We start from the raw sequence: 14,482 nt of genomic DNA on the forward strand, positions 1-14,482 counted from the left end.
AATCAATGTCTTCGGTCAGTTAGGATCACCAGTTTATTTTAAGAATGTGAAATGTCAGAATAATAGTAGAGAGAATGATTTATTTCAGCTTTTATTTCTTTCATCACATTCCCAGTGGGTCAGAAGTTTACATACACTCAATTAGTATTTGGTAGCATTGCCCTTAAATTGTTTAACTTGAGTCAAATGTTCCAGGTATCCTTCCACAAGCTTTCCACAATAAGTTGGGTGAATTTTGGCCCATTCCTCCTGACAGAGCTGGTGTAACTGAGTCAGGTTTGGAGGCCTCCTTGCTCGCACACACTTTTTTAGGTACGCCCACAAATTCTCTACAGGATTGAGGTCAGGGCTTTGTGATGGCCACTCCAATACCTTTACTTTGTTGTCCTTAAGACATTTTGCCACAACTTTGGAAGAATGCTTGGGGTCATTGTCCATTTGGAAGACCCATTTGTGACCAAGCTTTAACTTCCTGACTGATGTCTTAAGATGTTGTTTCAATATATCCACAGAATTTTCCTACCTCACGATGCCATCTATTTTGTGAAGTGCACCAGTCCCTCCTGCAGCAAAGCTCCCCCGTGCTTCACGGTTGGGATGGTGTTCTTCAGCTTGCAAGCCTCCCCCTTTTTCCTCCAAACATAACGATGGTCATTATGGCCAAACAGTTCTATTATTGTTTCATCAGACCAGAGGACATTTCTCCAAAAAGTACGATCTTTGTCCCTATGTGCAGTTGCAAACCGTAGTCTGGATTTTTGTTGGCGGTTTTGGAGCAGTACCTTCTTCCTTGCTGAGCGGCCTTTCAGGTTATGGACTCATTTTATATGACTCACTTTCGATATAGGACTCATTTTACTGTGGATATAGATACTTTAGTACCTGTTTCCTCCGGCATCTTCACGAGGTCCTTTGCTGTTGTTCTGGGATTGATTTGCACTTTTTGCATGATGTCAAGCAAAGAGGCACTGAGTTTGAAGGTAGGTCTTGAAAAACATCCGCAAGTACACCTCCAATAGACTCAAATGATTTCAATTAGCCTATCAGAAGCTTCTAACGCCATCATTTTCAGAAAATTTCCAAGCTGTTTAAAGACACAGTCAGCTTAGTGTATATAAACTTCTGACCCACTGGAATTGTTATACAGTGAGTCATAAGTGAAATAATCTGTCTGTAAACAATTGTTGGAAAAATTACTTGTGTCATGCACAAAGTAGATGTCCTAACCGACTTGCCAAAACTATAGTTTGTTAACAAGAAATTTGTGGAGTGGTTGAAAAATGAGTTTTAATGACTCCAACCTAAGTGTATGTAAACTTCCGACTTCAAATGTATCAGACCGTATACCACGGGTATGAAGAAAATGGCTTTTTAATTACTGTTCTAATTACTTTGGTAAGAAGTTTATAATAGCAATAGTCATACATCACACCTTCTATGGCCTTACTGCTCAAATTACAGCATGTAGGAGCCTTTATAATGTCTTAAATTGAGATTTATGATATGTTTATGATTGTGTTTCTTAATGCACCTTTTCAACTATCTAAAACTTGCTGTTATTTAGTCGAATCATAATGAGATGGTTATGAAACATTATAAAGGGGTCAAGACTTACAATGCGTTACAACTGCATGATGCATTATGCCTGGATGTGTTAAGTAAAGTGTTACAGGCCCACACTGTAAACATTTATCTTAAACGTGTGCCTCAAGTTGCTGGGTCTTGGCTTGTGTAAAAAGGTTAGTGTGAAAATGACAGTAAAGTCCCACAGTAAACTTGGGTTAAGCTAGTGAGGTGACGTGTCACAGGTGGGAGAGGTATCATTTTTACCTTACAAGCTGTCCAGAAGCCCTCTGTTCCCCACTCCATTGCACTCTGAGAGATACATTTGTTTGGATGTGTGTGTGTGTGTGTGTGTGTGTGTGTGTGTGTGTGTGTGTGTGTGTGTGTGTGTGTGTGTGTGTGTGTGTGTGTGTGTGTGTGTGTGTGTGTGTGTGTGTGTATATGTAAGTCGCTCTGGATAAGAGCGTCTGCTAAATGACTTAAATGTAAATGTAAATGTATATGTGTGTGTGTGTGTGTGTGTGTGTGTGTGTGTGTGTGTGTGTGTGTGTGTGTGTGTGTGTGTGTGTGTGTGTGTGTGTGTGTGTGTGTGTGTGTGTGTGTGTGTGTGTGTGTGTGTGTGTGTGTGTGTGTGTGTGTGTGTGTGTGTGTGTGTGTGTGTGTGAACCGAGCAGGAGGGCAGGCAGTCTGGCCAGTGGGTTATCTCCCTGATAAGACTATTTGATTCAGCAGCGTTAATAATTAACGCTGTGAAGATAGAGATCTGTAGACAGCGGGCAGGAGGCTGTTGGAGGGATAACAGGGAGGGGGTGGTGGTTGTGGCTGGAGCAGCATTACTCTGACCTTTAGCTAGATAGCAGGAAATACTTTGTGAATATCTGCAAGAGATATTGTTGCTATTATTTGTATGTTTATGAGGTCCGAGATTGTTATTGTAATCATGGTTTCACACAATAAAGAATTCAGCATTCAGATTGGTTTTTCATCAAAGAAAAAAATAAAACTGTCTAGTATTGAGGGTCTGAGGTAATTGGATCGAAAGTTTCAGGTAAAAGTGCACTTCCCCTGTGCCTGGGCGTGGTTGTTGTTGTGGAGGCCATACTTCAGGAGGGAATATCTCACATCCTGCTGAACTGTAAAGTGGTACCTGTATTCAGTGTTTGAAATGATGTGGTCCTGTCCGTCAAAAAGTAGTAGCAAAAACTGGCAGTAAAAGCTACTATGTTACTCCTGTGTTCAGACGCATACCAGATTTAGCTGTCTGAAAGCACCGTGAACCTGTGGGTGAATGACTCAGGGTAGCTAAGGTATCATATCTTACACAACAACATACTTGCTTTCTACCCATGGACAACAGACTTGACAACAGTACAGGTGCATCAAAGCTGGGAGGGAGAGACTGAAAAACAGCTTCTATCTGAAGGCCATCAGACTGTTAAATAGCCATCACTAGCACATTAGAGGCTGCTGCCTATAGCCATAGACTAGAAATCACTGCCCACTTTAAGGAATGGAACACTAGTCACTTTAATAATGTTTACATATCTTGCATTACTCATCTCATATTTATATACTGTTTTCTATGCTATTCTGCTGTATCTTAGTCCATTCCGCTCTGACATCGCTCATCCAGATGTACAGTTTATAGTTTTAATTCATTCCTACTTAGATTTGTGTGTATTGGGTATATGTTGTATAATTTGTTAGATTTTACTTGTTAGATTTTACTGCACTGTTGGAGCTAGATACACAAGCATTTCGCTACACCCGCAATAACATCTGCTAATCACGTGTATGTGACCAATAATATTTTATTTGATTTAGCCATGGACAACAGACTTGACCTCTAGCCATGGACAACAGACTTGACCTCTAGCCATGACAACAGACTTGACCTCTGGCCATGGACAACAGACTTGACCTCTAGCCATGGACAACAGACTTGACCTCTAGCCATGGACAACAGACTTGGACAGACTCTAGCCATGGACAACAGACTTGACCTAGCCATAGCCATGGACAACAGACTTGACCTCTAGCCATGGACAACAGACTTGACCTCTAGCCATGGACATGGACAGACTTGACCTCTAGCCATGGACAACATGGACAACAGACTTGACCTCTAGCCATGGACAACAGACTTGACCTCTAGCCATGGACAACAGACTTGACCTCTAGCCATGGACAACAGACTTGACCTCTAGCCATGGACAACAGACTTGACCTCTAGCCATGGACAACAGACTTGACCTCTAGCCATGGACAACAGACTTGACCTCTAGCCATGGACAACAGACTTGACCTCTAGCCATGGACAATAAAAAAACACTCCACCTGCACCTCCTCCACATAAAAAAAACAATAGCTGCATCTCAACACTCTGATGTGGCCTCCTCTCATTGTCTACTTCTGTAATGAACAGGAATGGCAAAACTGTTGCTTTCATCTATCCTTTGTGTCCAGATCATTGCAGATGAAGGGAAGGAAAAGGTGAGAGGACATTAATGTAGATTAGTGAGATCCAGCCAATGTGTATCACACTGAACCTCCTCCACTTGTTACACTGTGTTAAACAGTGAGAAAAGCTAACAGACCTTAACCTTAACACATGGAAACTAGCATTCTATTCAACATTAATCACACAACACATGCATACTCAGGCGTCGCCATACAGCACAGGGCCTACTACACCATTCGTCATTGTGGTGGGGGCATTGTGGTGGAAGCCTACACGCCAGTGAGGGAGCCTGAATTCAGGTCAGATCGCAGTCAGAGAAGTCTCCCAGATTATGCTTTGTTTACCCCAATCATTCCTCACGCTGTGGCGCGGAGTCCCTGGAAGATGTGCCTGGGAAGAGCCAAGCTAATGATGTGAATGCTTTACTGCTGATTATTAGCAGGATAGTGTGATCTACGCTAAATGTTAGCACTCATCTAAATATTATGCCCAAGCGTCGGACATAACTAGCGCCCCGAGGCCAACATCTAAACTAATCTGATTGTAATGCTAACTGTTAGCACTCATTCAAATCAAATTTAGAGTATCTCACTTGGCCTTATGTAAGCTCTAGCTGAATTTAAAGGTCTGATGCAGCCGTTTTTATCTCAATATCAATAATTTCTGGGTAACAATTAAGCACCTTACTGTGATTGTTTTCAGTTAAAATGGTCAGAAAGAAACAAAAATAGCTTCTTAGCAAAAATACATTTCTCAAGCAAGAATGTCACCAGGCAGACCAAAACTCCATACCACCAAAACAGGCTGAAATTTCAGGCGGGCTTTTCAAACAGCTCTTACACTAAAATGGCATTAATATCATTTTCACAATTTCACAGTATTATTCCAACTTCATAGTCTGAAAATATATATAAAACACATGAAATTCATGTTTTTGACTGCACTGGGCCTTTACTGCTAATGCAAGCTAGCTTTCCATAAATTGTTTGTGTTTATCATATCACCTGGTGCCCGAAAGTCAGCTCCAAGGCTAAAAGGGTATGCTTTCAGCACCAACAAAGTAAGCTAATTGACAGAGAAAGGAGACGTCTAGACTGTAAAATGTCAAATGCATCTCTGGAGGAAATGCACAAGCTTTTGTTATGACAGAGTTTAATTTTCTCTCTGCACTTAAAAAGATGGGACTTGAGTAACAATAGATACATACATTCAAAATGTTAAGCTTGCTATGCTCGGCAGAGATGTCAACAGGATCTGGTTTCAAATGATTTTGTGTCAGCCCTGAATCTTTTGCGTTGCTGCAACGGTGTAAAAAAAGTGTCCTCTGAAAGCATTGCTTAGTTCATAGAGCTGTGGTTACCTGAAACTCCCAAAGTCATCAAAGCAGTGTACTGCCACTTACACGTTCTGGGAATGGTGCTATGTCTTGCAAGATCACTTCATAATTAATTAGTAATCTACATAACAAATTGAATATAATAGCATGGATAATGTTAGGCTACTCTTATACCAAAAACAGTACGTAATTTATTATGACAATTTGCCCCTCATGTGGCCAGAACTCAACAGCAGGTGTCATATGTCTAAAATATGCTGTGATTAAGTGGCTGTGTTGAACTCCATCTGCTCTAACATTAGATTAAACAAGTAGTTAGACTACTTAGCCTACATAATTCAAGAAGATTGAAATGCATGAAACGGTTGGCATGCATGCAGCATGGACGTTTCAGCTGTAAAATGTGAGTAATTATCATTCACAATTGACAGTGATGGCCTAATTTGCAATAAGGCAGGCCTAATTTGGTGTTTTAGGATTTAAAAAAATATAACATTTTCATTGAGCCACTTATGTGTAGGCATAGGCAACCATGCTTTTTGGATGATACATTATACATATATTCTAAAATGATTTTATACACTAGACTACATGTTGGTACCAACTTTCATTCAGAAATGATGACGTAATAATAATTTTAAAAATGGTGCTATGGTAAACAAACAGCACTGGTTAGAATAAGTGTAAAGCATTTGCCATTTGTAGTCATCTGATAATTCCAGCTCTGTTTGATTGAGCCAGGATCATTGTGCTGCAATGAACAAGCATTGGAACTCGTCTTGATAAATCAATCAATGTCAGATTTTTGTTTTGAATGAATCTCTGTTTGGATGTTTGGTTACAATTAGGCTAGGAAATGTTAAGGTGAGTGGTCATGATCATTAGTCTAGCAATCGAAAGCTATGCAGATCTTCTCTATCCGCAAACATGTTAGGCCTATAGCCTTCCATGATGTTTTTCTGAACTTTCCAATACATTTCTGATGCAAATTTACATTTTACACCCTTCCCATAGAATATTCAAGTAATTTTACATATTTTATTATTGGTTTAAAAGGTCATAAGGCCTACATCGTTTTAATAATAATATAGCTGAAACCCCTAGCCTATTGGATTCATTGAATTACTGAATTTATTATCTTGTAATTGTATTATTTAGAATATTCTTGTAACAGTAGGCCTACCTACACAATAACCTCATATGGGGTTACTGACTAAAATCCATTTGAATTAATAATAAGAAGTGTTGATTATTTGGCCTTGGGGAGAGCACAGTGCATGGAAGAAAACATAACACCTCAGGAAGTGGTGCTGGAAGTGCTGCAGATAAATTGATTTGCCAAGTTATATAATTACTAATGTATCTATAGAAATAAATATTAAATAAATAAATACATATTTGAAAATACCACACCGGAGAGCATATTTTAGCCACAGAGGATCAATAGCTTATTAAAAAAATTGCTGTAGATTGTGTTTTGTCACATTAGGAGCGTATAGGCCTACAGTTGGGAAGCCCGCAATTGGGGAGCCTGCACGGCAAATATCAAACAGCTGATTGTTGAGTTGTGGCTGTCAATGAACAGAAGGAGAAGCTAAAAGGTATTATGCAACATTTCTAAATATAATTGCGTGGAAAAACAGTTTGGATAAGTGAGTGCCACTGAAAAGCTGGTGGACTATATAATTCCCTCATATTGTAGGCCTAAGATCTGTGTATCCACACTTTCATTGGCCTATGCTATTGGTTGCATTTAAGACATGGGTCGTTCATTTTATTGATCTCAGTATGTCAATGTCAGAGTAGCTTGTCATTTTGTGTGGCATAAACAAAATATTATTGTAATATCTCCAGTCATATAAAATGAAGTAGAATTGTTTTCTCAGACACGCCAACCCCTCAGCTCCTGGTATTCAGGACTGAGCCCAGAATGTTATGAAATTCTGGTGAAGGCCCTGATGCTAGGTCAAGTTGATTCCATCTGTGGTTCTTTAAAATAGAGAATCGGTACTCGGACTGAGGCTGTCTGAAAGTGGGGAAACACACCAACAAACCAAACCTTAAGAAGAAAAGATCCACTTCCCAAAACAGTGTTTTCGGAGGCAAGCAAGCCCTGTTTTGTTTTGAACATGTATATCCTCCTTTGCATGTAGTACTTGGTAAACAGCTTTTGAGTTCATGTTTTTTCTACTCAAATTGAGTAAGCAGAGACAAAATCAGCTGAATAGCTCTAAATAGGGGAAAACAGTCAACAGATTTGCACAGAGAGAGAGAGAGAGAGAGAGAGAGAGAGAGAGAGAGAGAGAGAGAGAGAGAGAGAGAGATAAACAAAACTAAATGATAGCATTGTGAATACTCAAACAAACAAAGCTCTCGTACATTATTCAACCGTAAACACAGCATGTACTCACGCACTTCCCTATCCAGCCATCACTATCCACTTGTCCCACATGAACAAATACTATAGTTTACTACGGTATAAATACTATAGTATTCACTGTAGGGTTTTTGCAGACTTTACTGTAGAATATACACTGTAATGTTTTTGCAGACTAAAGTCAGCAAAAACACTACAGTGAATACTGTAGTATTTACTGTAGTATACTGTAGTATTTACAGTTAACTATAGTATAAATACAGTAGTAAAATAAAACTGTAGTATATACTATAATAATTCATGTATTATTTTTAGGATTGTAGTATACTGTAGCATTTACTGTAGTGTATTTGCAGAGAGAACTGTAGTATTTACTATAGTGTTTTTATCTTATTATCTTTGACATAGAAGTGGAGGTTTTCTCCTTCAGTAAACCTACTGGAGAAATACTAAAAGAGCAATTTTTCCATGACCTGTAGGAACGGATATCTCATCACTTACAGTATACTACAGTAATGTACTAGACTATAGTACATTGTAATATGTTTTCATGTGGGGTGAGTCACCTGCTAAAATAATAGTCAAGTAGAGAGTGCTCAGCTTCAGTGGCTCCCAATGAACAGATATCAGCTGTAATTGATGGGGAGTCTGAGGCCCAGGTTAATTACTTAGGGTGAGTCCCAAATGGCACCCTATTCCTTTTATAGTGCAAAGATCTCTATGGGCCCTGGTCAAAAATAGTGCACTGCTAAGGGAATATAGGCTGCCATTTGAAATAAACTCTATAGTACCTGGACTGTTCCACTCTGGTCTTTACCAGCTTGACCACATCCCCTCTGGGCTTTAGCAGCCTGACCACCCCCACTCTGGTCTTTACCAGCCTGACCACCTCCACTCTGGTCTTTACCAGCCTGACCACCTCCACTCTGGTCTTTACCAGCCTGACCTCCTCCACTCTGGTCTTTACCAGCCTGACCTCCTCCACTCTGGTCTTTACCAGCCTGACCACCTCCACTCTGGTCTTTACCAGCCTGACCACCTCCACTCTGGTCTTTAGCAGCCTGACCACCTCCACTCTGGTCTGCCTGACCACCTCCACTCTGGTCTTTACCAGCCTGACCACCTCCACTCTGGTCTTTACCAGCCTGACCACCTCCACTCTGGTCTGCCTGACCACCTCCACTCTGGTCTTTAGCAGCCTGACCACCTCCACTCTGGTCTGCCTGACCACCTCCACTCTGGTCTTTACCAGCCTGACCACCTCCACTCTGGTCTTTACCAGCCTGACCACCTCCACTCTGGTCTTTACCAGCGGACCACATCTCCCTGAGCTTTACCAGCCTGACCACCTCCACTCTGGTCTTTAGCAGCCTGACCACCTCCACTCTGGTCTGCCTGACCACCTCCACTCTGGTCTTTACCAGCCTGACCACCTCCACTCTGGTCTTTACCAGCCTGACCACCTCCACTCTGGTCTTTACCAGCGGACCACATCTCCCTGAGCTTTACCAGCCTGACCACCTCCACTCTGGTCTTTACCAGTGGACCACCTCCACTCTGGTCACATGTTAAATTGACTGTGGGGAGTTAGTTATCTGTCTCCCGACGGTGTTGTGTTCCAGCTCTCAGACTCTGCTGTAGCATCCAGTATAAGTACCACTGCATCACTCTGGTCCCAATCCATCCACATTATCTTCAGCAGGGAGAACTTCTTTCATCACCACTCAGTGTCTGAGAGCAGGACAACCAATCAATCCACATAATCAATGGTTTCACTATGGGTGGTCCTATTTAGTGTACTGTTGTATGTACACCTCTAAGAAGGAGAGGGTATTAGAGAATATAAATGAATGGTTAGGAATGTGCTTTTAATTCAACAGGCATAAGATGGAGGGTAGCCATTTGTGGGATGTACAGTGTATTACAATAATCATTTGTGAAATTACATATTGACTTAACAGTGATAAATGAAGTATCAAAGAAAGTCACGGTTGGCAGAATGCCCTGGAACGTTTGTAGGGTACAGACACCTGGGCTGGAAGTGCCTCTTAAGATGTATTCTATCAGATCTGTCCAGAGAACATCTTCTGACAGGTAATATTTCAGGATCCTGTTAAATCATGTAACACCATAGAAATAGAATAACTAGAAGGGCCAAAGCCCCTCAACCACGGCAATCTGAATGCTAAACTTCCTGCATTTATTTCCTGCTTTACTCCTATGGGCACACTAAATATAGCTGCCAGTCCACCTATCACAGAAATGTACTGTAAGCTGTGATCATATCTGAAGTCCTTCTCCATGATTATAGGCTGAATAGTGTGAGAGAGGGGTTAGGCTGAGCAGACTCACTCAAGTTCATCACTGTAATGAGATGCGGTATCTTGAAAGAAGCTTGGACAGTGGCATTGTTTGATCTTGCGTTTGTTCACTACTTCCTACTACCACTGGGTGGTGTTAATTTACAAGTCACTATTCCTTCAGTTTTCCTTGTCATAGAAGGGGAAAGTCTTATTTTGGCAACATTTTGACAGACAAATGTTTACATGTGGTTGTAGTAGACATACTTATCCTACTGATATGTCTGTTCCAAACATTGCAAAGCATTCCATCAGAATTCTGAGGCAGAAGCCTTGAGCTACCATACAAAAGGATATTTGTTGAAGTTTGGTACAAAGCTAAAATCGAACATTATAAAGGTGGACAACACAGGGTGATAATGACATAAAGCTCTTGTAGAAAAAAAATGCCATAGTGGGTCAATTTAGGGCTTATGGAGTTTAGGAAGCTACAGGCGCATATGTCTTCCTCCCCAGGCTTTTTTCTGTCTCAACATGATGAGAAAACAATTCAACTCCCCCAATTCACCCTATTACAGTTGAATTACATAGAACTGTAAACCTCCAAAGTCATATAGACAAACGTTAAGAATGTCCTATTTGAACCAGGCTGTTGTGAGGTTTCGTAAGCCAGGATGAGGCCTTCTTTGAATTGTGGTGCTCAGTGTAAACTGCGATGAAGAGACTCTTCCACTGGAAGAAGAATAATGGCTTGTGGTGAGCACCATTAGGTGGGGAAAACACACACACACACACACACACACACACACACACACACACACACACACACACACACACACACACACACACACACACACACACACACACACACACACACACACACACACACACACACACACACACACACACACACACACACACACACACACACACACACACACACACACACACACACACTAAACTGGAAAAGAAGTTTGAACTTTTGTGCCCTTACCGACAGTTTTGTCAACTTTGAACAAGGTGATGTATTTGGAGCCCTATCGTGATTTCACAATGGAAATGTTTTGTTGTATTTTCCCTTTTCTCTGTAGTCTCCTGTGGCACAACTCAACCACAAAGTTCAGATGGATGTCTAAAACCAAAGAACATAAATACTTTGAACTAAGCCCAGTCTTGGATGCTCTGCCACCATAGGCAAGACAAAAAAATCACTGTAAAACAGGTATAGTGTATAATGTCAGCAAACAAAGTAATTTTATGAATGCCCATCAAGGTGGTACAGTTTGTAAAACATGCTTTTGCATTGGCTTTATTAGTCGTGATTCCTGACAAAGGGTTAAGACTAATCAATTTGGCTATTTAAGACCTGAATATCAGCTACCCACATTTATCAGGAATTATCTTGACCCTATTCGCAATGAGAATCAATGTGTTTATACAGCAAGAAATGCAGAAGTATTATCGTCTTCGGTATGATCTGCTCATCCAAAATGTATGAATACAAACTTGAGATCACTGATTATCATGACAATTTAGCACAGAGTGAAACTCCCGGAAACCAGTTGTGGGTAACCTAATTTCATTCCATATTGTCCATGTCATTTTGACCTGTCCTGTTTTTATGATATGGTGTTTGTTAACATGCTAAGTCATATTTCCATCGAAGTGCATTTTTATTTGATAGGACACCATCTAGGCCAGAGATCATAAATTAAACGGATGGTATGGGGGCCGAAACAATAATTGCAAATAATTTGGCGGGCCGCCAGTTGGGGAACCCTGATTTAGGCTATTTGATCAGAGACAAGTGCGTGATGTAAAAACTGTCTGTCTCATTACATTATCATACATTTGGTCTCCAGTCTGAATGGCTACAGAAAAAAGACATACTGTAGGCTACTACTCTTTCTATTGTAGGCCTATAGGATTCATTATTTATGTTGACTTTGACGGATCATTGGTGGAGGCGCGTGGCAACTGGACATGGATAAGCTAAATATTTAGCGCTCCTGCAGAACTGCTTATAATGGGGAGGCATCAGCGCTCACCTAAATAGCCCATATGCCAATGGGTGAGAGAAGTTATCATTATTTTTAGGCAGAATAATGTGAGGTGCTATGTGCTGTTGGAGTTGCATCTTGGTCAGTTTAGCTCGGAAAATGCCACCCTCATCAATTTGCCGCCCTGCGCGGAAGTCTAATTCTTCATAATCCTGCCTTGTTTTTAACGCGGATCATTACAAACTTCAACTCTTACCCAAAATAACTACTATCCCACTCAATATTCCAAATGTAGCCACCTTCTATGCTTGAAAGTCAACTGTTAAAGCTTGAGACTTATAGATACAACATGGCGGCATCACAAAGCTAGAAATGGTAGACTACATTTGATACACAAAGCTACACCTTTTTCAAACGTCCATGATCCTGAAAATGTACATGGTTTCATAGACCTACAATGGACAAATGAAACGCTCTTCATTTCCCTTGCTTGTTGTTGCATGTCTGAAAATACATTTCACTGAGATGTACAACATGGTATGTGAGAGAAGGATGGGTTTTGAGGCTGTACAGATAGTGAGGGTTTCCAAGCATAACATTAACCTTTCAATTTGAATCCTCTCGGAGCAGAACTGTGAAATTATTACATCAAATCTAATGCATTTCAAAAAACATACAGTGAACACGCTTATGTTGAGGGAACCATTAAATGATAATGCCATTTTGTTCCAGTACATGTCATAACACATATTGCCTCCTCCCATGCTTCAATGATTATTGGATGTATCTATGATCATATTCTTGAGGCCTCACTCATTCAAAAGGTCAAAGGTTACCACCACAAAAATATAATTATTGGAATGTTGAACATCCTGCTTGTCTTCCCTAAATACGCCTCCCACCTATCACGGAACATTGACTTGAATGGGAATGTCCATTCTAGTAATTCTGTTTCTATGGTTACTGCAACAACACCTCCCCTTTTATAACGGTTCAATATTTACATTGAGTCACAGCTCATATAGACACTCTACAGCATGGATCTGCAACTCTTGTCCTGGAGAGAGACTGGGCAGGCTTTTTATTCCATCCCGGCACTAATCTTAGCCTCAACAGCCAAATCTTGTGTGCACACACAGCAGCTATTCAATTCATATGCCACAAGAGGCAATGCCAGAACTAACACACCTGTTTCAAATAATCAACTATTGATGGTCTCCAGTAGCTGTCCAAGACCAGAGTTGGAGATACATGCTCTAGTTGGGGGGGAGACCCCTACTTTACAGTCTGACTCTGGTCGGGTTACATTCAGTTCTACCACACAGCAGAAGTAGAAGCACTGCTAAACTTCGGAATGGTAAAAATGTGAATCTTTGAAAGGAGAAAAGCGAAGACTTTAACAGAGCTCTCCCTAACTCCCTCTGCTTTCTTAATCCAGAGACCCTTGCCTTTCATCTCCACTCCCCATCACAGTACCACTGGAATTACAAATAGGTATGAATTTTTATCCGCCCGCTTTTCTCTCAGTGGAGTATTAACAATCGCGCCCCGCGTCGCAAATGGCATCTCCGAGGTTGGGGCGGACCTTAATTCCTCTGCGAAGGGCACACGAAGTAAATCCATTTCTCTGGCGACGCGGTTCACTGAATAACAAATCACGGGGGCAGACACTGCTTTCCCTCCTGTTAAAGAAGCCGATTGCAAGGAGCTTCTCCCCTCACAGGAGGCTGGGCCTGTAACACTGTGGTTTATCACTGGGAGAAGGAGAACACAAACACAGGGGTCATGCTGCCTGAGGGGACAGAAAGAAACATGCACACACGCACACACATGCATACACACGTGCACACACACCTTTGCATTCCAAAATGCTCCCACTTACGCTTTGGTTAAATATATGGGTATTTTCACACCGTGAAGTCACATTTACACCAAAAATCTTTAACTGAATAAACTGGAGATCCTTCTGATGGGAGAACACGTGAATTTCATCATTCAACATCATCCTGACCTTGACATTTTCTCAGTATCATCAGGAAAAGCTCCCAACACTACTTCCTCCTCATACCTCAGAGTGCAAAAAATATACATTTCCTTCTGTCTCTATCTAAAACAAATTATTTTGATGGAATACCAGCCACTTGTCAGAACCTGTGAAGTCAGTTCATGTTTTTATAAAACAGCTTATCTGGTTACATGACCAGCGTAATGTTATTTATACCCTGCAAACAAAATGGCTACGGTGTTTTCGATCCTGATAAGGGCCTCTCTTCCAAGGAAATAGTGACAGAAACCTTATTACAACACTGTGATTTACCTTATTTATTCCTGTGACCTAGAAGAAGTGGTGTTTCAATCCACTGTGCTGTTCCATGCACAGACAATTTGATTTACTATGCTATATGCAATGAAGTGAATGTTCCTAATGCATTACCGTATGGTCCT

At 40.9% G+C, this 14,482-nt stretch overlaps 1 non-coding gene across 1 annotated transcript; it reads right to left on the reverse strand.

Moving 5' to 3' along the window:
* Window positions 1-8,149: 8,149 nt before the first annotated feature.
* On the reverse strand, window positions 8,150-8,203 carry LOC123994270. The gene has a single exon (XR_006831616.1). It is a non-coding gene; the product is annotated as a U7 small nuclear RNA (small nuclear RNA).
* Between the last annotated feature and the right edge of the window lie 6,279 nt (window positions 8,204-14,482).

This window comes from Oncorhynchus gorbuscha, linkage group LG13, assembly GCF_021184085.1.
Source record: "Oncorhynchus gorbuscha isolate QuinsamMale2020 ecotype Even-year linkage group LG13, OgorEven_v1.0, whole genome shotgun sequence".
Lineage (NCBI taxonomy): Eukaryota > Metazoa > Chordata > Actinopteri > Salmoniformes > Salmonidae > Oncorhynchus > Oncorhynchus gorbuscha.